The following is a 24,711-nucleotide window of genomic DNA, read 5'->3' as shown; positions in this document are numbered from 1 at the left end:
AGTTTCGATCTAAAACGATGTATCCCGTTTTTTTGAGCCGGAATACAAGTTTTCGCGCAGTTCTAAGAGAAAAAGTTTACACCTTTCTCTTGTCTACTCTTCGACGACTTGTAATATCGATGCTCGTGAATCTTGCTAGTTTCGATCTAAAACGATGTATTCCGTTGTTTTGAGCCGGAATACAAGTTTTCGCGCAGTTCTGAGAGAAAAAGTTTACACCTTTCTCTCGTTTACTCTTCGACGACTTGTAAAATCAATGCTCGTGAATCTTGCTAGTTTCGATCTACAACGATGTATATCGTTGTTTTGAGCTGGAATAGAAGTTTTCGCGCAGTTCTGAGAGAAAAAGTTTACGCCTTTCTCTCGTCTACTCTTCGAGGACTTGTAAAATCGATGCTCGTGAATCTTGCTAGTTTCGATCTAAAACGATGTAACCCGTTGTTCTGAGCCGGAATACAAGTTCTGACGCAGTTCTGAGAGAAAACGTTTACACCTTTCTCTCGTCTACTCTTCGAGGACTTGTAAAATCGATGCTCGTGAATCTTGCTAGTTTCGATCTAAAACGATGAATCCCGTTGTTTTGAGCCGAAATACAAGTTTTCGCGCAGTTCTGAGAGAAAAAATTTACACCTTTCTCTCGTCTACTCTTCGACGACTTGTAAAATCGATGCTCGTGAATCTTGCTAGTTTCGATCTAAAACGATGTATCCTGTTGTTTTGAGCCGGAATACAAGTTTTCGTGCAGTTCTTAGAGAAAAAGTTTACACCTTTCTCTTGTCTACTCTTCGACGAGTTGTAAAATCGATGCTCGTGAATCTTGCTAGTTTCGATCTAAAACGATATATTCCGTTGTTTTGAGCCGGAATACAAGTTTTCGCGCAGTTCTGAGAAAAAAAGTTTACACCTTTCTCTCGTCTACTCTTCGACGACTTGAAAAATCGATGCTCGTGAATCTTGCTAGTTTCGATCTAAAACGATGTATCCCGTTTTTTTGAGCCGGTATACAAGTTCTCGCGCAGTTCTGAGAAAAAAGTTTACACCTTTCCCTCGTGTACTCATCGACGACTTGTAAAAGCGATGCTTGTGAATCTTGCAAGTTTCGATCTAAAACGATGTATCCCGTTGTTTTGAGCCGGAATACAAGTTTTCGTGCAGTTCTGAGAGAAAAAGTTTACACCTTTCTCTCGTCTACTCTTCGAGGACTTGTAAAATCGATGCTCGTGAATCTTGCTAGTTTCGATCTAAAACGATGAATCCTGTTGTTTTGAGCCGGAATACAAATTTTCGCGCAGTTCTGAGAGAAAACGTTTACACCTTTCTCTCGTCTACTCTTCGACGACTTGTAAAATCGATGCTCGTGAATCTTGCTCGTTTCGATCTAAAACGATGTATCCCGTTGTTTTGAGCCGGAATACAAGTTTTCTTGCAGTTCTGAGAGAAAAAGTTTACACCTTTCTCTCGTCTACTCTTCGGCGACTTGTAAAATCGATGCTCGTGAATCTTGCTAGTTTCGATCTAAAACGATGCATTCCGTTGTTTTGAGCCGGAATACAAGTTTTCGCGCAGTTCTGAGAGAAAAAGTTTACAATTTTCTCTCATCAACTCGTCGACGACTTGTAAAATCGATGCTCGTGAATCTTGCTAGTTTCGATCTAAAACGATGTATCCCGTTGTTTTGAGCCGGAATACAAGTTTTCGCGCAGTTCTGAGAGAAAAAGTTTACACCTTTCTCTCGTCTACTCTTCGACGACTTGTAATATCGATGCTCGTGAATCTTGCTAGTTTCGATCTAAAACGATGTATTCCGTTGTTTTGAGCCGGAATACAAGTTTTCGCGCAGTTCTGAGAGAAAAAGTTTACACCTTTCTCTCGTCTACTCTTCGACGACTTGTAAAATCAATGCTCGTGAATCTTGCTAGTTTCAATCTACAACGATGTATCTCGTTGTTTTGAGCCGGAATACAAGTTTTCGCGCAGTTCTGAGAGAAAAAGTTTACACCTTTCTCTCGTCTACTCTTCGACGACTTGTAAAATCGATGCTCGTGAATCTTGCTAGTTTCGATCTAAAACGATGTATCCCGTTGTTTTGAGCCGGAATACAAGTTTTCGTGCAGTTCTGAGAGAAAAAGTTTAAACCTTTCTCTCGTCTACTCTTCGAGGACTTGTAAAATGGATGCTCGTGAATCTTGCTAGTTTCGATCTAAAACGATGTAACCCGTTGTTCTGAGCCGGAATACAAGTTCTGACGCAGTTCTGAGAGAAAACGTTTACACCTTTCTCTCGTCTACTCTTCGGCGACTTGTAAAATCGATGCTCGTGAATCTTGCTAGTTTCGATCTAAAACGATGCATTCCGTTGTTTTGAGCCGGAATACAAGTTTTCGCGCAGTTCTGAGAGAAAAAGTTTACAATTTTCTCTCATCAACTCGTCGACGACTTGTAAAATCGATGCTCGTGAATCTTGCTAGTTTCGATCTAAAACGATGTATCCCGTTGTTTTGAGCCGGAATACAAGTTTTCGCGCAGTTCTGAGAGAAAAAGTTTACACCTTTCTCTCGTCTACTCTTCGACGACTTGTAATATCGATGCTCGTGAATCTTGCTAGTTTCGATCTAAAACGATGTATTCCGTTGTTTTGAGCCGGAATACAAGTTTTCGCGCAGTTCTGAGAGAAAAAGTTTACACCTTTCTCTCGTCTACTCTTCGACGACTTGTAAAATCAATGCTCGTGAATCTTGCTAGTTTCAATCTACAACGATGTATCTCGTTGTTTTGAGCCGGAATACAAGTTTTCGCGCAGTTCTGAGAGAAAAAGTTTACACCTTTCTCTCGTCTACTCTTCGACGACTTGTAAAATCGATGCTCGTGAATCTTGCTAGTTTCGATCTAAAACGATGTATCCCGTTGTTTTGAGCCGGAATACAAGTTTTCGTGCAGTTCTGAGAGAAAAAGTTTAAACCTTTCTCTCGTCTACTCTTCGAGGACTTGTAAAATGGATGCTCGTGAATCTTGCTAGTTTCGATCTAAAACGATGTAACCCGTTGTTCTGAGCCGGAATACAAGTTCTGACGCAGTTCTGAGAGAAAACGTTTACACCTTTCTCTCGTCTACTCTTCGGCGACTTGTAAAATCGATGCTCGTGAATCTTGCTAATTTCGATCTAAAACGATGCATTCCGTTGTTTTGAGCCGGAATACAAGTTTTCGCGCAGTTCTGAGAGAAAAAGTTTACAATTTTCTCTCATCAACTCGTCAACGACTTGTAAAATCGATGCTCGTGAATCTTGCTAGTTTCGATCTAAAACGATGTATCCCGTTGTTTTGAGCCGGAATACAAGTTTTCGCGCAGTTCTGAGAGAAAAAGTTTACACCTTTCTCTCGTCTACTCTTCGACGACTTGTAATATCGATGCTCGTGAATCTTGCTAGTTTCGATCTAAAACGATGTATTCCGTTGTTTTGAGCCGGAATACAAGTTTTCGCGCAGTTCTGAGAGAAAAAGTTTACACCTTTCTCTCGTCTACTCTTCGACGACTTGTAAAATCAATGCTCGTGAATCTTGCTAGTTTCAATCTACTCTTCGACGAGTTTACTGTAAAATCGATGCTCGTGAATCTTGCTAGTTTCGATCTAAAACGATGTATCCCGTTTTTTTGAGCCGGTATACAAGTTCTCGCGCAGTTCTGAGAAAAAACTTTACACCTTTCCCTCGTGTACTCATCGACGACTTGTAAAAGCGATGCTTGTGAATCTTGCTAGTTTCGATCTAAAACGATGTATCCCGTTGTTTTGAGCCGGAATACAAGTTTTCGTGCAGTTCTGAGAGAAAAAGTTTACACCTTTCTCTCGTCTACTCTTCGAGGACTTGTAAAATCGATGCTCGTGAATCTTGCTAGTTTCGATCTAAAACGATGAATCCTGTTGTTTTGAGCCGGAATACAAGTTTTCGCGCAGTTCTGAGAGAAAAAGTTTACACCTTTCTCTCGTCTACTCTTCGACGACTTGTAAAATCGATGCTCGTGAATCTTGCTCGTTTCGATCTAAAACGATGTATCCCGTTGTTTTGAGCCGGAATACAAGTTTTCGTGCAGTTCTGAAAGAAAAAGTTTACACCTTTCTCTCGTCTACTCTTCGACGAGTTGTAAAATCGATGCTCGTGAATCTTGCTAGTTTCGATCTAAAACGATGTATTCCGTTGTTTTGAGCCGGAATATAAGTTTTCGCGCAGTTCTGAGAAAAAAAGTTTACACCTTTCTCTTGTCTACTCTTCGACGACTTGTAAAATCGATGCTCGTGAATCTTGCTAGTTTCGATCTAAAACGATGTATCCCGTTTTTTTGAGCCGGAATACAAGTTTTCGTGCAGTTCTGAGAGAAAAAGTTTACACCTTTCTCTCGTCTACTCTTCGAGGACTTGTAAAATCGATGCTCGTGAATCTTGCTCGTTTCGATCTAAAACGATGTATCCCGTTGTTTTGAGCCGGAATACAAGTTTTCGCGCAGTTCTGAGAGAAAAAGTTTACACCTTTCTCTCGTCTACTCTTCGACGACTTGTAAAATCAATGCTCGTGAATCTTGCTAGTTTCGATCTACAACGATGTATCTCGTTGTTTTGAGCTGGAATACAAGTTTTCGCGCAGTTCTGAGAGAAAAAGTTTACACCTTTCTCTCGTCTACTCTTCGACGACTTGTAAAATTGATGCTCGTGAATCTTGCTAGTTTCAATCTAAAACGATGTATCCCGTTGTTTTGAGCCGGAATACAAGTTTTCGTGCAGTTCTGAGAGAAAAAGTTTACACCTTTCTACTCTTCGACGACTTGTAAAATCGATGCTCGTGAATCTTGCTAGTTTCGATCTAAAACGATGTATCCCGTTGTTTTGAGCCGGAATACAAGTTTTCGTGCAGTTCTGAGAGAAAATGTTTACACCTTTCTCTCGTTTACTCTTCGACGACTTGTAAAATTAATGCTCGTGAATCTTGCTAGTTTCAATCTACAACGATGTATCTCGTTGTTTTGAGCTGGAATACAAGTTTTCGCGCAGTTCTGAGAGAAAATTTTACACCTTTCCCTCGTCTACTCTTCGACGACTTGTAAAATCGATGCTCGTGAATCTTGCTAGTTTCGATCTAAAACGATGTATCCCGTTGTTTTGAGCCGGAATACAAGTTTTCGTGCAGTTCTGAGAGAAAAAGTTTAAACCTTTCTCTCGTCTACTCTTCGAGGACTTGTAAAATCGATGCTCGTGAATCTTGCTAGTTTCGATCTAAAACGATGTATCCTGTTGTTTTGAGCCGGAATACAAGTTTTCGTGCAGTTCTGAGAGAAAAAGTTTACACCTTTCTCTTGTCTACTCTTCGACGAGTTTACTGTAAAATCGATACTCGTGAATCTTGCTAGTTTCGATCTAAAACGATGTATTCCGTTGTTTTGAGCCGGAATACAAGTTTTCGCGCAGTTCTGAGAGAAAAAGTTTACACCTTTCTCTCGTCTACTCTTCGACGACTTGTAAAATCAATGCTCGTGAATCTTGCTAGTTTCGATCTACAACGATGTATCTCGTTGTTTTGAGCTGGAATACAAGTTTTCGCGCAGTTCTGAGAGAAAAAGTTTACACCTTTCTCTCGTCTACTCTTCGACGACTTGTAAAATTGATGCTCGTGAATCTTGCTAGTTTCGATCTAAAACGATGTATCCCGTTGTTTTGAGCCGGAATACAAGTTTTCGTGCAGTTCTGAGAGAAAAAGTTTACACCTTTCTACTCTTCGACGACTTGTAAAATCGATGCTCGTGAATCTTGCTAGTTTCGATCTAAAACGATGTATTCCGTTGTTTTGAGCCGGAATACAAGTTTTCGCGCAGTTCTGAGAGAAAAAGTTTACACCTTTCTCTCGTCTACTCTTCGACGACTTGTAAAATCAATGCTCGTGAATCTTGCTAGTTTCAATCTACAACGATGTATCTCGTTGTTTTGAGCTGGAATACAAGTTTTCGCGCAGTTCTGAGAGAAAATTTTACACCTTTCTCTCGTCTACTCTTCGACGACTTGTAAAATCGATGCTCGTGAATCTTGCTAGTTTCGATCTAAAACGATGTAACCCGTTGTTCTGAGCCGGAATACAAGTTCTGACGCAGTTCTGAGAGAAAACGTTTACACCTTTCTCTCGTCTACTCTTCGAGGACTTGTGAAATCGATGCTCGTGAATCTTGCTAGTTTCGATCTAAAACGATGAATCCCGTTGTTTTGAGCCGGAATACAAGTTTTCACGCAGTTCTGAGAGAAAAAGTTTACACCTTTCTCTTGTCTACTCTTCGACGAGTTTACTGTAAAATCGATACTCGTGAATCTTGCTAGTTTCGATCTAAAACGATGTATTCCGTTGTTTTGAGCCGGAATACAAGTTTTCGCGCAGTTCTGAGAAAAAAAGTTTACACCTTTCTCTCGTCTACTCTTCGACGACTTGTAAAATCGATGCTCGTGAATCTTGCTAGTTTCGATCTAAAACGATGTATCCCGTTTTTTTGAGCCGGTATACAAGTTCTCGCGCAGTTCTGAGAAAAAAGTTTACACCTTTCCCTCGTGTACTCATCGACGACTTGTAAAAGCGATTCTTGTGAATCTTGCTAGTTTCGATCTAAAACGATGTATCCCGTTGTTTTGAGCCGGAATACAAGTTTTCGTGCAGTTCTGAGAGAAAAAGTTTACACCTTTCTCTCGTCTACTCTTCGAGGACTTGTAAAATCGATGCTCGTGAATCTTGCTAGTTTCGATCTAAAACGATGAATCCTGTTGTTTTGAGCCGGAATACAAGTTTTCGCGCAGTTCTGAGAGAAAAAGTTTACACCTTTCTCTCGTCTACTCTTCGACGACTTGTAATATCGATGCTCGTGAATCTTGCTAGTTTCGATCTAAAACGATGTATTCCGTTGTTTTGAGCCGGAATACAAGTTTTCGCGCAGTTCTGAGAGAAAAAGTTTACACCTTTCTCTCGTCTACTCTTCGACGACTTGTAAAATCAATGCTCGTGAATCTTGCTAGTTTCAATCTACAACGATGTATCTCGTTGTTTTGAGCTGGAATACAAGTTTTCGCGCAGTTCTGAGAGAAAAAGTTTACACCTTTCTCTCGTCTACTCTTCGACGACTTGTAAAATCGATGCTCGTGAATCTTGCTAGTTTCGATCTAAAACGATGTATCCCGTTTTTTTGAGCCGGTATAGAAGTTCTCGCGCAGTTCTGAGAAAAAACTTTACACCTTTCCCTCGTGTACTCATCGACGACTTGTAAAAGCGATGCTTGTGAATCTTGCTAGTTTCGATCTAAAACGATGTATCCCGTTGTTTTGAGCCGGAATACAAGTTTTCGTGCAGTTCTGAGAGAAAAAGTTTACACCTTTCTCTCGTCTACTCTTCGAGGACTTGTAAAATCGATGCTCGTGAATCTTGCTAGTTTCGATCTAAAACGATGAATCCTGTTGTTTTGAGCCGGAATACAAGTTTTCGCGCAGTTCTGAGAGAAAAAGTTTACACCTTTCTCTCGTCTACTCTTCGACGACTTGTAAAATCGATGCTCGTGAATCTTGCTCGTTTCGATCTAAAACGATGTATCCCGTTGTTTTGAGCCGGAATACAAGTTTTCGTGCAGTTCTGAAAGAAAAAGTTTACACCTTTCTCTCGTCTACTCTTCGACGAGTTGTAAAATCGATGCTCGTGAATCTTGCTAGTTTCGATCTAAAACGATGTATTCCGTTGTTTTGAGCCGGAATATAAGTTTTCGCGCAGTTCTGAGAAAAAAAGTTTACACCTTTCTCTTGTCTACTCTTCGACGACTTGTAAAATCGATGCTCGTGAATCTTGCTAGTTTCGATCTAAAACGATGTATCCCGTTTTTTTGAGCCGGAATACAAGTTTTCGTGCAGTTCTGAGAGAAAAAGTTTACACCTTTCTCTCGTCTACTCTTCGAGGACTTGTAAAATCGATGCTCGTGAATCTTGCTCGTTTCGATCTAAAACGATGTATCCCGTTGTTTTGAGCCGGAATACAAGTTTTCGCGCAGTTCTGAGAGAAAAAGTTTACACCTTTCTCTCGTCTACTCTTCGACGACTTGTAAAATCAATGCTCGTGAATCTTGCTAGTTTCGATCTACAACGATGTATCTCGTTGTTTTGAGCTGGAATACAAGTTTTCGCGCAGTTCTGAGAGAAAAAGTTTACACCTTTCTCTCGTCTACTCTTCGACGACTTGTAAAATTGATGCTCGTGAATCTTGCTAGTTTCAATCTAAAACGATGTATCCCGTTGTTTTGAGCCGGAATACAAGTTTTCGTGCAGTTCTGAGAGAAAAAGTTTACACCTTTCTACTCTTCGACGACTTGTAAAATCGATGCTCGTGAATCTTGCTAGTTTCGATCTAAAACGATGTATCCCGTTGTTTTGAGCCGGAATACAAGTTTTCGTGCAGTTCTGAGAGAAAATGTTTACACCTTTCTCTCGTTTACTCTTCGACGACTTGTAAAATTAATGCTCGTGAATCTTGCTAGTTTCAATCTACAACGATGTATCTCGTTGTTTTGAGCTGGAATACAAGTTTTCGCGCAGTTCTGAGAGAAAATTTTACACCTTTCCCTCGTCTACTCTTCGACGACTTGTAAAATCGATGCTCGTGAATCTTGCTAGTTTCGATCTAAAACGATGTATCCCGTTGTTTTGAGCCGGAATACAAGTTTTCGTGCAGTTCTGAGAGAAAAAGTTTAAACCTTTCTCTCGTCTACTCTTCGAGGACTTGTAAAATCGATGCTCGTGAATCTTGCTAGTTTCGATCTAAAACGATGTATCCTGTTGTTTTGAGCCGGAATACAAGTTTTCGTGCAGTTCTGAGAGAAAAAGTTTACACCTTTCTCTTGTCTACTCTTCGACGAGTTTACTGTAAAATCGATACTCGTGAATCTTGCTAGTTTCGATCTAAAACGATGTATTCCGTTGTTTTGAGCCGGAATACAAGTTTTCGCGCAGTTCTGAGAGAAAAAGTTTACACCTTTCTCTCGTCTACTCTTCGACGACTTGTAAAATCAATGCTCGTGAATCTTGCTAGTTTCGATCTACAACGATGTATCTCGTTGTTTTGAGCTGGAATACAAGTTTTCGCGCAGTTCTGAGAGAAAAAGTTTACACCTTTCTCTCGTCTACTCTTCGACGACTTGTAAAATTGATGCTCGTGAATCTTGCTAGTTTCGATCTAAAACGATGTATCCCGTTGTTTTGAGCCGGAATACAAGTTTTCGTGCAGTTCTGAGAGAAAAAGTTTACACCTTTCTACTCTTCGACGACTTGTAAAATCGATGCTCGTGAATCTTGCTAGTTTCGATCTAAAACGATGTATTCCGTTGTTTTGAGCCGGAATACAAGTTTTCGCGCAGTTCTGAGAGAAAAAGTTTACACCTTTCTCTCGTCTACTCTTCGACGACTTGTAAAATCAATGCTCGTGAATCTTGCTAGTTTCAATCTACAACGATGTATCTCGTTGTTTTGAGCTGGAATACAAGTTTTCGCGCAGTTCTGAGAGAAAATTTTACACCTTTCTCTCGTCTACTCTTCGACGACTTGTAAAATCGATGCTCGTGAATCTTGCTAGTTTCGATCTAAAACAATGTATCCCGTTGTTTTGAGCCGGAATACAAGTTTTCGTGCAGTTCTGAGAGAAAAAGTTTAAACCTTTCTCTCGTCTACTCTTCGAGGACTTGTAAAATCGATGCTCGTGAATCTTGCTAGTTTCGATCTAAAACGATGTAACCCGTTGTTCTGAGCCGGAATACAAGTTCTGACGCAGTTCTGAGAGAAAACGTTTACACCTTTCTCTCGTCTACTCTTCGAGGACTTGTAAAATCGATGCTCGTGAATCTTGCTAGTTTCGATCTAAAACGATGAATCCCGTTGTTTTGAGCCGGAATACAAGTTTTCACGCAGTTCTGAGAGAAAAAGTTTACACCTTTCTCTTGTCTACTCTTCGACGAGTTTACTGTAAAATCGATACTCCTGAATCTTGCTAGTTTCGATCTAAAACGATGTATTCCGTTGTTTTGAGCCGGAATACAAGTTTTCGCGCAGTTCTGAGAAAAAAAGTTTACACCTTTCTCTCGTCTACTCTTCGACGACTTGTAAAATCGATGCTCGTGAATCTTGCTAGTTTCGATCTAAAACGATGTATCCCGTTTTTTTGAGCCGGTATACAAGTTCTCGCGCAGTTCTGAGAAAAAAGTTTACACCTTTCCCTCGTGTACTCATCGACGACTTGTAAAAGCGATGCTTGTGAATCTTGCTAGTTTCGATCTAAAACGATGTATCCCGTTGTTTTGAGCCGGAATACAAGTTTTCGTGCAGTTCTGAGAGAAAAAGTTTACACCTTTCTCTCGTCTACTCTTCGAGGACTTGTAAAATCGATGCTCGTGAATCTTGCTAGTTTCGATCTAAAACGATGAATCCTGTTGTTTTGAGCCGGAATACAAGTTTTCGCGCAGTTCTGAGAGAAAAAGTTTACACCTTTCTCTCGTCTACTCTTCGACGACTTGTAATATCGATGCTCGTGAATCTTGCTAGTTTCGATCTAAAACGATGTATTCCGTTGTTTTGAGCCGGAATACAAGTTTTCGCGCAGTTCTGAGAGAAAAAGTTTACACCTTTCTCTCGTCTACTCTTCGACGACTTGTAAAATCAATGCTCGTGAATCTTGCTAGTTTCAATCTACAACGATGTATCTCGTTGTTTTGAGCTGGAATACAAGTTTTCGCGCAGTTCTGAGAGAAAAAGTTTACACCTTTCTCTCGTCTACTCTTCGACGACTTGTAAAATCGATGCTCGTGAATCTTGCTAGTTTCGATCTAAAACGATGTATCCCGTTGTTTTGAGCCGGAATACAAGTTTTCGTGCAGTTCTGAGAGAAAAAGTTTAAACCTTTCTCTCGTCTACTCTTCGACGAGTTTACTGTAAAATCGATGCTCGTGAATCTTGCTAGTTTCGATCTAAAACGATGTATTCCGCTGTTTTGAGCCGGAATACAAGTTTTCGCGCAGTTCTGAGAAAAAAAGTTTACACCTTTCTCTCGTCTACTCTTCGACGACTTGTAAAATTGATGCTCGTGAATCTTGCTAGTTTCAATCTAAAACGATGTATACCGTTTTTTTGAGCCGGTATACAAGTTCTCGCGCAGTTCTGAGAAAAAAGTTTACACCTTTCCCTCGTGTACTCATCGACGACTTGTAAAAGCGATGCTTGTGAATCTTGCTAGTTTCGATCTAAAACGATGTATCCCGTTGTTTTGAGCCGGAATACAAGTTTTCGTGCAGTTCTGAGAGAAAAAGTTTACACCTTTCTCTCGTCTACTCTTCGAGGACTTGTAAAATCGATGCTCGTGAATCTTGCTAGTTTCGATCTAAAACGATGAATCCTGTTGTTTTGAGCCGCAATACAAGTTTTCGCGCAGTTCTGAGAGAAAAAGTTTACACCTTTCTCTCGTCTGCTCTTCGACGACTTGTAAAATCGATGCTCGTGAATCTTGCTCGTTTCGATCTAAAACGATGTATCCCGTTGTTTTGAGCCGGAATACAAGTTTTCGTGCAGTTCTGAAAGAAAAAGTTTACACCTTTCTATCGTCTACTCTTCGACGAGTTGTAAAATCGATGCTCGTGAATCTTGCTAGTTTCGATCTAAAACGATGTATTCCGTTGTTTTGAGCCGGAATATAAGTTTTCGCGCAGTTCTGAGAAAAAAAGTTTACACCTTTCTCTCGTCTACTCTTCGACGACTTGTAAAATCGATGCTCGTGAATCTTGCTAGTTTCGATCTAAAACGATGTATCCCGTTTTTTTGAGCCGGAATACAAGTTTTCGTGCAGTTCTGAGAGAAAAAGTTTACACCTTTCTCTCGTCTACTCTTCGAGGACTTGTAAAATCGATGCTCGTGAATCTTGCTAGTTTCGATCTAAAACGATGTATCCCGTTGTTTTGAGCCGGAATACAAGTTTTCGTGCAGTTCTGAGAGAAAAAGTTTAAACCTTTCTCTCGTCTACTCTTCGAGGACTTGTAAAATCGATGCTCGTGAATCTTGCTAGTTTCGATCTAAAACGATGTAACCCGTTGTTCTGAGCCGGAATACAAGTTCTGACGCAGTTCTGAGAGAAAACGTTTACACCTTTCTCTCGTCTACTCTTCGAGGACTTGTAAAATCGATGCTCGTGAATCTTGCTAGTTTCGATCTAAAACGATGAATCCCGTTGTTTTGAGCCGGAATACAAGTTTTCGCGCAGTTCTGAGAGAAAAAGTTTACACCTTTCTCTCGTCTACTCTTCGACGACTTGTAAAATCGATGCTCGTGAATCTTGCTAGTTTCGATCTAAAACGATGTATCCTGTTGTTTTGAGCCGGAATACAAGTTTTCGTGCAGTTCTGAGAGAAAAAGTTTACACCTTTCTCTTGTCTACTCTTCGACGAGTTTACTGTAAAATCGATGCTCGTGAATCTTGCTAGTTTCGATCTAAAACGATGTATTCCGTTGTTTTGAGCCGGAATACAAGTTTTCGCGCAGTTCTGAGAAAAAAAGTTTACACCTTTCTCTCGTCTACTCTTCGACGACTTGTAAAATTGATGCTCGTGAATCTTGCTAGTTTCAATCTAAAACGATGTATACCGTTTTTTTGAGCCGGTATACAAGTTCTCGCGCAGTTCTGAGAAAAAAGTTTACACCTTTCCCTCGTGTACTCATCGACGACTTGTAAAAGCGATGCTTGTGAATCTTGCTAGTTTCGATCTAAAACGATGTATCCCGTTGTTTTGAGCCGGAATACAAGTTTTCGTGCAGTTCTGAGAGAAAAAGTTTACACCTTTCTCTCGTCTACTCTTCGAGGACTTGTAAAATCGATGCTCGTGAATCTTGCTAGTTTCGATCTAAAACGATGAATCCTGTTGTTTTGAGCCGGAATACAAGTTTTCGCGCAGTTCTGAGAGAAAAAGTTTACACCTTTCTCTCGTCTACTCTTCGACGACTTGTAAAATCGATGCTCGTGAATCTTGCTCGTTTCGATCTAAAACGATGTATCCCGTTGTTTTGAGCCGGAATACAAGTTTTCGTGCAGTTCTGAAAGAAAAAGTTTACACCTTTCTCTCGTCTACTCTTCGACGAGTTGTAAAATCGATGCTCGTGAATCTTGCTAGTTTCGATCTAAAACGATGTATTCCGTTGTTTTGAGCCGGAATATAAGTTTTCGCGCAGTTCTGAGAAAAAAAGTTTACACCTTTCTCTCGTCTACTCTTCGACGACTTGTAAAATCGATGCTCGTGAATCTTGCTAGTTTCGATCTGAAACGATGTATCCCGTTTTTTTGAGCCGGAATACAAGTTTTCGTGCAGTTCTGAGAGAAAAAGTTTACACCTTTCTCTCGTCTACTCTTCGAGGACTTGTAAAATCGATGCTCGTGAATCTTGCTCGTTTCGATCTAAAACGATGTATCCCGTTGTTTTGAGCCGGAATACAAGTTTTCGCGCAGTTCTGAGAGAAAAAGTTTACAATTTTCTCTCGTCTACTCGTCGACGACTTGTAAAATCGATGCTCGTGAATCTTGCTAGTTTCGATCTAAAACGATGTATTCCGTTGTTTTGAGCCGGAATACAAGTTTTCGCGCAGTTCTGAGAGAAAAAGTTTACACCTTTCTCTCGTCTACTCTTCGACGACTTGTAAAATCAATGCTCGTGAATCTTGCTAGTTTCGATCTACAACGATGTATCTCGTTGTTTTGAGCTGGAATACAAGTTTTCGCGCAGTTCTGAGAGAAAAAGTTTACACCTTTCTCTCGTCTACTCTTCGACGACTTGTAATATCGATGCTCGTGAATCTTGCTAGTTTCGATCTAAAACGATGTATTCCGTTGTTTTGAGCCGGAATACAAGTTTTCGCGCAGTTCTGAGAGAAAAAGTTTACACCTTTCTCTCGTCTACTCTTCGACGACTTGTAAAATCAATGCTCGTGAATCTTGCTAGTTTCAATCTACAACGATGTATCTCGTTGTTTTGAGCTGGAATACAAGTTTTCGCGCAGTTCTGAGAGAAAAGGTTTAGACCTTTCTCTCGTCTACTCTTCGACGACTTGTAAAATCGATGCTCGTGAATCTTGCTAGTTTCGATCTAAAACGATGTATCCCGTTGCTTTGAGCCGGAATACAAGTTTTCGTGCAGTTCTGAGAGAAAAAGTTTAAACCTTTCTCTCGTCTACTCTTCGAGGACTTGTAAAATCGATGCTCGTGAATCTTGCTAGTTTCGATCTAAAACGATGTAACCCGTTGTTCTGAGCCGGAATACAAGTTCTGACGCAGTTCTGAGAGAAAACGTTTACACCTTTCTCTCGTCTACTCTTCGAGGACTTGTAAAATCGATGCTCGTGAATCTTGCTAGTTTCGATCTAAAACGATGAATCCCGTTGTTTTGAGCCGGAATACAAGTTTTCGCGCAGTTCTGAGAGAAAAAGTTTACACCTTTCTCTCGTCTACTCTTCGACGACTTGTAAAATCGATGCTCGTGAATCTTGCTAGTTTCGATCTAAAACGATGTATCCTGTTGTTTTGAGCCGGAATACAAGTTTTCGTGCAGTTCTGAGAGAAAAAGTTTACACCTTTCTCTTGTCTACTCTTCGACGAGTTTACTGTAAAATCGATGCTCGTGAATCTTGCTGGTTTCGATCTAAAACGATGTATTCCGTTGTTTTGAGCCGGAATAGAAGTTTTCGCGCAGTTCTGAGAAAAAACGTTTACACCTTTCTCTCGTCTACTCTTCGACGACTTGTAAAATCGATGCTCGTGAATCTTGCTAGTTTCGATCTAAAACGATGTATCCCGTTTTTTTGAGCCGGTATACAAGTTCTCGCGCAGTTCTGAGAAAAAAGTTTACACCTTTCCCTCGTGTACTCATCGACGACTTGTAAAAGCGATGCTTGTGAATCTTGCTAGTTTCGATCTAAAACGATGTATCCCGTTGTTTTGAGCCGGAATACAAGTTTTCGTGCAGTTCTGAAAGAAAAAGTTTACACCTTTCTCTCGTCTACTCTTCGAGGAGTTGTAAAATCGATGCTCGTGAATCTTGCTAGTTTCGATCTAAAACGATGTATTCCGTTGTTTTGAGCCGGAATATAAGTTTTCGCGCAGTTCTGAGAAAAAAAGTTTACACCTTTCTCTCGTCTACTCTTCGACGACTTGTAAAATCGATGCTCGTGAATCTTGCTAGTTTCGATCTAAAACGATGTATCCCGTTTTTTTGAGCCGGAATACAAGTTTTCGTGCAGTTCTGAGAGAAAAAGTTTACACCTTTCTCTCGTCTACTCTTCGAGGACTTGTAAAATCGATGCTCGTGAATCTTGCTCGTTTCGATCTAAAACGATGTATCCCGTTGTTTTGAGCCGGAATACAAGTTTTCGCGCAGTTCTGAGAAAAAAAGTTTACACCTTTCTCTCGTCTACTCTTCGACGACTTGTAAAATCGATGCTCGTGAATCTTGCTAGTTTCGATCTAAAACGATGTATTCCGTTGTTTTGAGCCGGAATACAAGTTTTCGCGCAGTTCTGAGAGAAAAAGTTTACACCTTTCTCTCGTCTACTCTTCGACGACTTGTAAAATCAATGCTCGTGAATCTTGCTAGTTTCGATCTACAACGATGTATCTCGTTGTTTTGAGCTGGAATACATGTTTTCGCGCAGTTCTGAGAGAAAAAGTTTACACCTTTCTCTCGTCTACTCTTCGACGACTTGTAAAATCGATGCTCGTGAATCTTGCTAGTTTCGATCTAAAACGATGTATCCCGTTGTTTTGAGCCGGAATACAAGTTTTCGTGCAGTTCTGAAAGAAAAAGTTTACACCTTTCTACTCTTCGACGACTTGTAAAATCGATGCTCGTGAATCTTGCTAGTTTCGATCTAAAACGATGTATTCCGTTGTTTTGAGCCGGAATACAAGTTTTCACGCAGTTCTGAGAGAAAAAGTTTACAATTTTCTCTCGTCTACTCGTCGACGATTTGTAAAATCGATGCTCGCGAATCTTACTAGTTTCGATCTAAAACGATGTATACCGTTGTTTTGAGCCGGAATACAAGTTTTCGTGCAGTTCTGAGAGAAAAAGTTTACACCTTTCTCTCGTCTACTCTTCGAAGACTTGTAAAATCGATGCTCGTGAATCTTGCTAGTTTCGATCTAAAACGATGAATCCTGTTGTTTTGAGCCGGAATACAAGTTTTCGCGCAGTACTGAGAGAAAAAGTTTACACCTTTCTCTCGTCTACTCTTCGACGACTTGTAAAATCGATGCTCGTGAATCTTGCTAGTTTCGATCTAAAACGATGTATCCCGTTGTTTTGAGCCGGAATACAAGTTTTCGCGCAGTTCTGAGAGAAAGTGTACACCTTTCTCTCGTCTACTCTTCGAAGACTTGTAAAATAGATGCTCGTGAATCTTGCTAGTTTCGATCTAAAACGATGTATTCCGTTGTTTTGAGCCGGAATACAAGTTTTCGCGCAGTTCTGAGAGAAAAAGTTTACACCTTTCTCTCGTCTTCTCTTCGAGGACTTGTAAAATCGATGCTCGTGGATCTTGCTAGTTTCGATCTAAAACGATGAATCCTGTTGTTTTGAGCCGGAATACAAGTTTTCGCGCAGTTCTGAGAGAAAAAGTTTACGCCTTTCTCTCGTCTACTCTTCGAGGACTTGTAAAATCGATGCTCGTGAATCTTGCTAGTTTCGATCTAAAACGAAGTAACCCGTTGTTCTGAGCCGGAATACAAGTTCTGACGCAGTTCTGAGAGAAAACGTTTACACCTTTCTCTCGTCTACTCTTCGAGGACTTGTAAAATCGATGCTCGTGAATCTTGCTAGTTTCGATCTAAAACGATGAATCCCGTTGTTTTGTGCCGGAATACAAGTTTTCGCGCAGTTCTGAGAGAAAAAGTTTACACCTTTCTCTCGTCTACTCTTCGACGACTTGTAAAATCGATGCTCGTGAATCTTGCTAGTTTCGATCTAAAACGATGTATCCCGTTTTTTTGAGCCGGAATACAAGTTTTCGCGCAGTTCTGAGAGAAAAAGTTTACAATTTTCTCTCGTCTACTCGTCGACGACTTGTAAAATCGATGCTCGTGAATCTTGCTAGTTTCGATCTAAAACGATGTATTCCGTTGTTTTGAGCCGGAATACAAGTTTTCGCGCAGTTCTGAGAGAAAAAGTTTACACCTTTCTCTCGTCTACTCTTCGACGACTTGTAAAATCAATGCTCGTGAATCTTGCTAGTTTCGATCTACAACGATGTATCTCGTTGTTTTGAGCTGGAATACAAGTTTTCGCGCAGTTCTGAGAGAAAAAGTTTACACCTTTCTCTCGTCTACTCTTCGACGACTTGTAATATCGATGCTCGTGGATCTTGCTAGTTTCGATCTAAAACGATGTATTCCGTTGTTTTGAGCCGGAATACAAGTTTTCGCGCAGTTCTGAGAGAAAAAGTTTACACCTTTCTCTCGTCTACTCTTCGACGACTTGTAAAATCAATGCTCGTGAATCTTGCTAGTTTCAATCTACAACGATGTATCTCGTTGTTTTGAGCTGGAATACAAGTTTTCGCGCAGTTCTGAGAGAAAAAGTTTAGACCTTTCTCTCGTCTACTCTTCGACGACTTGTAAAATCGATGCTCGTGAATCTTGCTAGTTTCGATCTAAAACGATGTATCCCGTTGCTTTGAGCCGGAATACAAGTTTTCGTGCAGTTCTGAGAGAAAAAGTTTAAACCTTTCTCTCGTCTACTCTTCGAGGACTTGTAAAATCGATGCTCGTGAATCTTGCTAGTTTCGATCTAAAACGATGTAACCCGTTGTTCTGAGCCGGAATACAAGTTCTGACGCAGTTCTAAGAGAAAACGTTTACACCTTTCTCTCGTCTACTCTTCGAGGACTTGTAAAATCGATGCTCGTGAATCTTGCTAGTTTCGATCTAAAACGATGAATCCCGTTGTTCTGAGCCGGAATACAAGTTCTGACGCAGTTCTGAGAGAAAACGTTTACACCTTTCTCTCGTCTACTCTTCGACGACTTGTAATATCGATGCTCGTGGATCTTGCTAGTTTCGATCTAAAACGATGTATTCCGTTGTTTTGAGCCGGAATACAAGTTTTCGCGCAGTTCTGAGAGAAAAAGTTTACACCTTTCTCTCGTCTACTCTTCGACGACTTGTAAAATCAATGCTCGTGAATCTTGCTAGTTTCAATCTACAACGATGTATCTCGTTGTTTTGAGCTGGAATACAAGTTTTCGCGCAGTTCTGAGAGAAAAAGTTTAGACCTTTCTCTCGTCTACTCTTCGACGACTTGTAAAATCGATGCTCGTGAATCTTGCTAGTTTCGATCTAAAACGATGTATCCCGTTGCTTTGAGCCGGAATACAAGTTTTCGTGCAGTTCTGAGAGAAAAAGTTTAAACCTTTCTCTCGTCTACTCTTCGAGGACTTGTAAAATCGATGCTCGTGAATCTTGCTAGTTTCGATCTAAAACGATGTAACCCGTTGTTCTGAGCCGGAATACAAGTTCTGACGCAGTTCTGAGAGAAAAAGTTTACGCCTTTCTCTCGTCTACTCTTCGAGGACTTGTAAAATCGATGCTCGTGAATCTTGCTAGTTTCGATCTAAAACGATGTAACCCGTTGTTCTGAGCCGGAATACAAGTTCTGACGCAGTTCTGAGAGAAAACGTTTACACCTTTCTCTCGTCTACTCTTCGAGGACTTGTAAAATCGATGCTCGTGAATCTTGCTAGTTTCGATCTAAAACGATGTATTCCGTTGTTTTGAGCCGGAATAGAAGTTTTCGCGCAGTTCTGAGAAAAAAAGTTTACACCTTTCTCTCGTCTACTCTTCGACGACTTGTAAAATCGATGCTCGTGAATCTTGCTAGTTTCGATCTAAAACGATGTATCCCGTTTTTTTGAGCCGGTATACAAGTTCTCGCGCAGTTCTGAGAAAAAGTTTACACCTTTCCCTCGTGTACTCATCGACGACTTGTAAAAGCGATGCTTGTGAATCTTGCTAGTTTCGATCTAAAACGATGTATCCCGTTGTTTTGAGCCGGAATACAAGTTTTCGTGCAGTTCTGAGAGAAAAAGTTTGCACCTTTCTCTCGTCTCCTCTTCGAGGACTTGTAAAATCGATGCTCGTGAATCTTGCTAGTTTCGATCTAAAACGATGAATCCTGTTGTTTTGAGCCGGAATACAAGTTTTCGCGCAGTTCTGAGAGAAAAAGTTTACACCTTTCTCTCGTCTACTCTTCGACGACTTGTAAAATCGATGCTCGTGAATCTTGCTCGTTTCGATCTAAAACGATGTATCCCGTTGTTTTGAGCCGGAATACAAGTTTTCGTGCAGTTCTGAAAGAAAAAGTTTACACCTTTCTCTCGTCTACTCTTCGACGAGTTGTAAAATCGATGCTCGTGAATCTTGCTAGTTTCGATCTAAAACGATGTATTCCGTTGTTTTGAGCCGGAATATAAGTTTTCGCGCAGTTCTGAGAAAAAAAGTTTACACCTTTCTCTCGTCTACTCTTCGACGACTTGTAAAATCGATGCTCGTGAATCTTGCTAGTTTCGATCTAAAACGATGTATCCCGTTTTTTTGAGCCGGAATACAAGTTTTCGTGCAGTTCTGAGAGAAAAAGTTTACACCTTTCTCTCGTCTACTCTTCGAGGACTTGTAAAATCGATGCTCTTGAATCTTGCTCGTTTCGATCTAAAACGATGTATCCCGTTGTTTTGAGCCGGAATACAAGTTTTCGCGCAGTTCTGAGAGAAAAAGTTTACAATTTTCTCTCGTCTACTCGTCGACGACTTGTAAAATCGATGCTCGTGAATCTTGCTAGTTTCGATCTAAAACGATGTATTCCGTTGTTTTGAGCCGGAATACAAGTTTTCGCGCAGTTCTGAGAGAAAAAGTTTACACGTTTCTCTCGTCTACTCGTCGACGACTTGTAAAATCAATGCTCGTGAATCTTGCTAGATTCGATCTACAACGATGTATCTCGTTGTTTTGAGCTGGAATACAAGTTTTCGCGCAGTTCTGAGAGAAAAAGTTTACACCTTTCTCTCGTCTACTCTTCGACGACTTGTAAAATCGATGCTCGTGAATCTTGCTAGTTTCGATCTAAAACGATGTATCCCGTTGTTTTGAGCCGGAATACAAGTTTTCGTGCAGTTCTGAGAGAAAAAGTTTACACCTTTCTACTCTTCGACGACTTGTAAAATCGATGCTCGTGAATCTTGCTAGTTTCGATCTAAAACGATGTATTCCGTTGTTTTGAGCCGGAATACAAGTTTTCACGCAGTTCTGAGAGAAAAAGTTTACAATTTTCTCTCGTCTACTCGTCGACGATTTGTAAAATCGATGCTCGCGAATCTTACTAGTTTCGATCTAAAACGATGTATACCGTTGTTTTGAGCCGGAATACAAGTTTTCGTGCAGTTCTGAGAGAAAAAGTTTACACCTTTCTCTCGTCTACTCTTCGAAGACTTGTAAAATCGATGCTCGTGAATCTTGCTAGTTTCGATCTAAAACGATGAATCCTGTTGTTTTGAGCCGGAATACAAGTTTTCGCGCAGTACTGAGAGAAAAAGTTTACACCTTTCTCTCGTCTACTCTTCGACGACTTGTAAAATCGATGCTCGTGAATCTTGCTAGTTTCGATCTAAAACGATGTATCCCGTTGTTTTGAGCCGGAATACAAGTTTTCGCGCAGTTCTGAGAGAAAAAGTTTACACCTTTCTCTCGTTTACTCTTCGACGACTTGTAAAATCAATGCTCGTGAATCTTGCTAGTTTCGATCTACAACGATGTATCTTGTTGTTTTGAGCTGGAATAGAAGTTTTCGCGCAGTTCTGAGAGAAAAAGTTTACGCCTTTCTCTCGTCTACTCTTCGAGGACTTGTAAAATCGATGCTCGTGAATCTTGCTAGTTTCGATCTAAAACGAAGTAACCCGTTGTTCTGAGCCGGAATACAAGTTCTGACGCAGTTCTGAGAGAAAACGTTTACACCTTTCTCTCGTCTACTCTTCGAGGACTTGTAAAATCGATGCTCGTGAATCTTGCTAGTTTCGATCTAAAACGATGAATCCCGTTGTTTTGTGCCGGAATACAAGTTTTCGTGCAGTTCTGAGAGAAAAAGTTTACACCTTTCTCTCGTCTACTCTTCGACGACTTGTAAAATCGATGCTCGTGAATCTTGCTAGTTTCGATCTAAAACGATGTATCCTGTTGTTTTGAGCCGGATTACAAGTTTTCGTGCAGTTCTGAGAGAAAAAGTTTACACCTTTCTCTTGTCTACTCTTCGACGAGTTGTAAAATCGATGCTCGTGAATCTTGCTAGTTTCGATCTAAAACGATGAATCCTGTTGTTTTGAGCCGGAATACAAGTTTTCGCGCAGTTCTGAGAGAAAAAGTTTACACCTTTCTCTCGTCTACTCTTCGACGACTTGTAAAATCGATGCTCGTGAATCTTGCTCGTTTCGATCTAAAACGATGTATCCCGTTGTTTTGAGCCGGAATACAAGTTTTCGTGCAGTTCTGAAAGAAAAAGTTTACACCTTTCTCTCGTCTACTCTTCGACGAGTTGTAAAATCGATGCTCGTGAATCTTGCTAGTTTCGATCTAAAACGATGTATTCCGTTGTTTTGAGCCGGAATATAAGTTTTCGCGCAGTTCTGAGAAAAAAAGTTTACACCTTTCTCTCGTCTACTCTTCGACGACTTGTAAAATCGATGCTCGTGAATCTTGCTAGTTTCGATCTGAAACGATGTATCCCGTTTTTTTGAGCCGGAATACAAGTTTTCGTGCAGTTCTGAGAGAAAAAGTTTACACCTTTCTCTCGTCTACTCTTCGAGGACTTGTAAAATCGATGCTCGTGAATCTTGCTCGTTTCGATCTAAAACGATGTATCCCGTTGTTTTGAGCCGGAATACAAGTTTTCGCGCAGTTCTGAGAGAAAAAGTTTACAATTTTCTCACGTCTACTCGTCGACGACTTGTAAAATCGATGCTCGTGAATCTTGCTAGTTTCGATCTAAAACGATGTATTCCGTTGTTTTGAGCCGGAATACAAGTTTTCGCGCAGTTCTGAGAGAAAAAGTTTACACCTTTCTCTCGTCTACTCTTCGACGACTTATAAAATCAATGCTCGTGAATCTTGCTAGTTTCGATCTACAACGATGTATCTCGTTGTTTTGAGCTGGAATACAAGTTTTCGCGCAGTTCTGAGAGAAAAAGTTTACACCTTTCTCTCGTCTACTCTTCGACGACTTGTAATATCGATGCTCGTGAATCTTGCTAGTTTCGATCTAAAACGATGTATTCCGTTGTTTTGAGCCGGAATACAAGTTTTCGCGCAGTTCTGAGAGAAAAAGTTTACACCTTTCTCTCGTCTACTCTTCGACGACTTGTAAAATCAATGCTCGTGAATCTTGCTAGTTTCAATCTACAACGATGTATCTCGTTGTTTTGAGCTGGAATACAAGTTTTCGCGCAGTTCTGAGAGAAAAGGTTTAGACCTTTCTCTCGTCTACTCTTCGACGACTTGTAAAATCGATGCTCGTGAATCTTGCTAGTTTCGATCTAAAACGATGTATCCCGTTGCTTTGAGCCGGAATACAAGTTTTCGTGCAGTTCTGAGAGAAAAAGTTTAAACCTTTCTCTCGTCTACTCTTCGAGGACTTGTAAAATCGATGCTCGTGAATCTTGCTAGTTTCGATCTAAAACGATGTAACCCGTTGTTCTGAGCCGGAATACAAGTTCTGACGCAGTTTTGAGAGAAAACGTTTACACCTTTCTCTCGTCTACTCTTCGAGGACTTGTAAAATCGATGCTCGTGAATCTTGCTAGTTTCGATCTAAAACGATGAATCCCGTTGTTTTGAGCCGGAATACAAGTTTTCGCGCAGTTCTGAGAGAAAAAGTTTACACCTTTCTCTCGTCTACTCTTCGACGACTTGTAAAATCGATGCTCGTGAATCTTGCTAGTTTCGATCTAAAACGATGTATCCTGTTGTTTTGAGCCGGAATACAAGTTTTCGTGCAGTTCTGAGAGAAAAAGTTTACACCTTTCTCTTGTCTACTCTTCGACGAGTTTACTGTAAAATCGATGCTCGTGAATCTTGCTGGTTTCGATCTAAAACGATGTATTCCGTTGTTTTGAGCCGGAATAGAAGTTTTCGCGCAGTTCTGAGAAAAAAAGTTTACACCTTTCTCTCGTCTACTCTTCGACGACTTGTAAAATCGATGCTCGTGAATCTTGCTAGTTTCGATCTAAAACGATGTATCCCGTTTTTTTGAGCCGGTATACAAGTTCTCGCGCAGTTCTGAGAAAAAGTTTACACCTTTCCCTCGTGTACTCATCGACGACTTGTAAAAGCGATGCTTGTGAATCTTGCTAGTTTCGATCTAAAACGATGTATCCCGTTGTTTTGAGCCGGAATACAAGTTTTCGTGCAGTTCTGAGAGAAAAAGTTTACACCTTTCTCTCGTCTCCTCTTCGAGGACTTGTAAAATCGATGCTCGGGAATCTTGCTAGTTTCGATCTAAAACGATGAATCCTGTTGTTTTGAGCCGGAATACAAGTTTTCGCGCAGTTCTGAGAGAAAAAGTTTACACCTTTCTCTCGTCTACTCTTCGACGACTTGTAAAATCGATGCTCGTGAATCTTGCTCGTTTCGATCTAAAACGATGTATCCCGTTGTTTTGAGCCGGAATACAAGTTTTCGTGCAGTTCTGAAAGAAAAAGTTTACACCTTTCTCTCGTCTACTCTTCGACGAGTTGTAAAATCGATGCTCGTGAATCTTGCTAGTTTCGATCTAAAACGATGTATTCCGTTGTTTTGAGCCGGAATATAAGTTTTCGCGCAGTTCTGAGAAAAAAAGTTTACACCTTTCTCTCGTCTACTCTTCGACGACTTGTAAAATCGATGCTCGTGAATCTTGCTAGTTTCGATCTAAAACGATGTATTCCGTTGTTTTGAGCCGGAATAGAAGTTTTCGCGCAGTTCTGAGAAAAAAAGTTTACACCTTTCTCTCGTCTACTCTTCGACGACTTGTAAAATCGATGCTCGTGAATCTTGCTAGTTTCGATCTAAAACGATGTATCCCGTTTTTTTGAGCCGGTATACAAGTTCTCGCGCAGTTCTGAGAAAAAGTTTACACCTTTCCCTCGTGTACTCATCGACGACTTGTAAAAGCGATGCTTGTGAATCTTGCTAGTTTCGATCTAAAACGATGTATCCCGTTGTTTTGAGCCGGAATACAAGTTTTCGTGCAGTTCTGAGAGAAAAAGTTTACACCTTTCTCTCGTCTACTCTTCGACGACTTGTAAAATCAATGCTCGTGAATCTTGCTAGTTTCGATCTACAACGATGTATCTCGTTGTTTTGAGCTGGAATACATGTTTTCGCGCAGTTCTGAGAGAAAAAGTTTACACCTTTCTCTCGTCTACTCTTCGACGACTTGTAAAATCGATGCTCGTGAATCTTGCTAGTTTCGATCTAAAACGATGTATCCCGTTGTTTTGAGCCGGAATACAAGTTTTCGTGCAGTTCTGAAAGAAAAAGTTTACACCTTTCTACTCTTCGACGACTTGTAAAATCGATGCTCGTTAATCTTGCTAGTTTCGATCTAAAACGATGTATTCCGTTGT

Source organism: Amblyomma americanum, chromosome 8 (genome assembly GCF_052857255.1).
Source record: "Amblyomma americanum isolate KBUSLIRL-KWMA chromosome 8, ASM5285725v1, whole genome shotgun sequence".
NCBI classification, from domain to species: Eukaryota; Metazoa; Arthropoda; class Arachnida; order Ixodida; family Ixodidae; genus Amblyomma; species Amblyomma americanum.
Note: the sequence above shows the minus strand (reverse complement) of the source record.